The sequence below is a fragment of the Saccoglossus kowalevskii genome, chromosome 18, assembly GCF_978046115.1.
Source record: "Saccoglossus kowalevskii chromosome 18, keSacKowa6.1, whole genome shotgun sequence".
In the NCBI taxonomy this organism is placed as follows: domain Eukaryota; kingdom Metazoa; phylum Hemichordata; class Enteropneusta; family Harrimaniidae; genus Saccoglossus; species Saccoglossus kowalevskii.
The window spans coordinates 22,477,851-22,481,276 of NC_140658.1; the positions used below are offsets into that span (position 1 = coordinate 22,477,851).

Genomic DNA, 3,426 nt, shown 5'->3' on the forward strand with positions numbered 1-3,426 from the left:
ACGTCACAATGGGATATTGTGAATACATTTGCATACATAAAATAGATGTGAATACGAGGTCGTGTCGAGGTCATCGTGAATACATTTGCATAAATTACCATCATTTTTTTTAATTATTTTTTAATTATTTTTAATTATTTTTAATTATTTTTAATTATTTTTTAATTGGACAGGCGTGGACGAAAGATTTTTCAGAATGTTTCGTAGAGGGCGCTCACACACACACACACACACACGTTAATAAATACACGTCATTTTGAAAACTAATGGAGTTTATTGCACAAAAGAAGTAAACAAGAATGAAATATTGACATGGAGTATATATTTATGACATGGTTGAGTATTTTTTTAACGTCACAAAAAAACATACGATGTGAGTAAGGAAAATAGTTGCGTAGTGTATAAATGTTTAGCGTGATTAAATATTTCTTTGTTAACACCTCGAAAAATACGTAGATACATGTAAATGTGCGGCGTGGTTAAATTTATTTTTAATGCCACAAAAAATACGAGTACATAAACGATTCGATTAAAACACAGAAACGAGAAAAGCCAATAATAGTAAACATTGATCAATAAAAAATAATTCATTCTATATATACATATGTTGTTTATTTTTACATTTCTTACTTCCTTTCAATGAGTCAAGCAGTCTGTACACTTTTTTTTTATTCCATCACTATAATCAGAATCGCTCATCTGTCGTACAAGAAAGAGAGAGAAAGAGAGGATAATATTAAAAACCGATAGTTATATAAAGAAAGTATAAGTTATGTGTTGAAAATTTAATAGTATGAATTATCCCGTAAAACTGCGGTCATCAATCCGCTAAAATGCAAAGTATGCAAAATCGGTTGATCGACGTACAGTTTGTTTTTCAAAAAATGGCGGACTACGCTACTATGAGTTAAAATGTATAATTACCTGATCGTTTCACAGAATAACTTTTGACATACATAATCATCACACGGAATGAGTTTACGGTGTAACGTAGCGATTTTCGTTTCCCCCCCCCCCCCGACGAAGAAAATATGTCCTCGCTTCTTGCCAAAGATTCAAAGGCGGTAGACCAAGTTTGACCTTCCGTGAAAAGTTCATCTCATGGACACTACGAGTCATACAGGACGTATTGGCAACACATGGCTTGAAAGTATTTGATGATTGTAGATCCACGTACGAGAAATCTTATAAATTCCATGACATGACTACCGTACGAGTCATAATAGTCTTCGTGGTAAGGGTATTTCAGACAGAAAGTGGCCCAACGCGTTCCACTCGCGAATATCAACGGTGTTTGATATAAGCGATGTGTATCATTCCGAAGCACACTTGTGAATGCCAGTCTGAACTCAATCACAAGATTAAATGTAAGGCGTGTCTAGTCCTAAGTGTTCCCAACGTGAAATAGACCTCCCACGTAGATGATAAACAACAGATGTTGGTATATTTATGTTATCTAAAACATGAACACTCACAAACAGCCTGAGGGATATCGAGTTTCAAGTTGAAAGCGTGAATTTCGACCTGCGTGTATGGGATACTGATAACATGACTCGACATTCTGTTGACCCCGACACTATCAGTCAATTCACTGACTTAAACCACAGTCACTCTACTAGGACGGTTAGGAAGCGCCGCGTCATTCTATTGTACCCACCCTTGTCTCCATAAACATTGAAACAAGAGAGGTGTTAACGAGTTAAGAAGTCATTAGCATTAAACAGGCGACGGAAAACACGCGATAAATCATGAGACAGTGCGAGAGTTGCGTCATTTTCCCCCACAAAGCATTGCAATACATGGCACTTTGACCTTTCAACGAAGAGCAGTCTCAAATGCGGAAATGAACATGCTTTGTATATACACGTTTTTCGCGAGAAAATCTTGCTGTCTTGTATGGCATTCTGAAATTATAAATAGTTAATAGAATACTATATTAGTGAATTTCCCCCAAAAGTCGCCCCTGTCTCGACTGAATCAAAACATGTTGAACGGGATTTGTATCAGTCGTCAAATAAAGCGAATGGAGGGATATGAAAGCACGACAATCAAAAATCTCTTTTGTCCAATTACCTCCTATGAAAACTATGCAATAAAGCAACACGGCGACCACCTCCATAGACGAAAACATGCAAAACTTCGCCATAAAGTGACTCTAAAAACACACAAAAAATACGAGAATGGACAAAGGAATATTGTAAAGGTTTGCAGACATCAATGTTTTTAGCGATAAAATTGTTTCTAAACTGAGTGAGGGGTTTATTTTACGGACCGAAAGACTGTTAGAGATCAAGACAAAGAGACTGTCAACAAAACACCGTTTTTCTCGAGTAAAGCATCTTCAAGATTGCAAAAGAATGCTCATCTGAAAAATACAATATCACTCCTAGTCACAGTTCAGTTGAGATTGTAGTTTGATGTAAAAATAAAGCACAATTTAAAAAAGTTCACGGTCTTCTCGAGGGTCTTCTCGAGCAACATCGAACGCAATAAATAATGGTGAAAAATAGTGCATTCCAATGACAAATACGTCATAGTTTTTGAGACCAGCATAGGTTCTCAGAAGCTGCTCGTTCACACCTTTAACCAATAGAGCTTCCTAACCGTCCTAGTAGAGTGACTCCTAGTAGAGTGACTGTGCTTAAATTATTTTTATCAATTAGCCTTTGCTAAAATACTACCGTCATTTTCCACGTCATTAAAAAAAACATGGCCCGCAGCGGAGGGATTTGAAATAAAACACGTTCAATCTCGTAATGACGCGTTCTCCGTGTCAATGTTACGATTATACTCGAAATTGACTATTTGGGGGATAAAAACTGGGTCAACTTGATTCAGTCAACATGAATCTGACCCAGGCAGTATGATGATTCCAGTCCGTCACCAATTCACTTGTCTAAAAAGGCACACCTCAAGGGTGTATGACGCCTTGTCTCAATTCAGGCCGAATCAAAGACTGTGCACGCCGTCGATCTATATCTGTGATCGATGTAGACGAGAAACATTCCACCACTCTGATCGTTTTTATATCATCGGTAATTCAGTGTACCGCTCGAATGTAATGCATCAATCAATAGTTTAGTTTTGAAGGTTTATTTTACAATAACTGGAAAACCGACCGAAATCGCGAAATTTTAGGATTCAATCTTTACTCAGTCAAACATCAAAACTAAGTATTCAGTTCATTCTCTCTTCACTAATAAAATGGCAGTACTCAGCAAACTATCATTCATCGTTTTTTTAAACAGCATTTCGAGTATCCACGATTTCGAAATACTAGAAGAGGCAAGAACGAACGTTACATTTGAAAGGTCCTATGACAAGGGGCTGACCCCGCTCGAACGTGCAACAGAATGTATTAAATACATTGACCCATTTGAAAAACAGAGTCAACCTCAAAAACATTGAGAGCCATAGCCGATGCTT

At 37.1% G+C, this 3,426-nt stretch overlaps 1 long non-coding RNA gene across 1 annotated transcript; it reads right to left on the minus strand.

Moving 5' to 3' along the window:
• Positions 1-254: 254 nt before the first annotated feature.
• Positions 255-1,741, minus strand: LOC146731678 (uncharacterized). Its single transcript, XR_014926946.1, has 2 exons — positions 925-1,741; positions 255-699 (listed from the first exon to the last, which is right to left on the minus strand). It is a non-coding gene; the product is annotated as an uncharacterized LOC146731678 (long non-coding RNA).
• Positions 1,742-3,426: the final 1,685 nt, after the last annotated feature.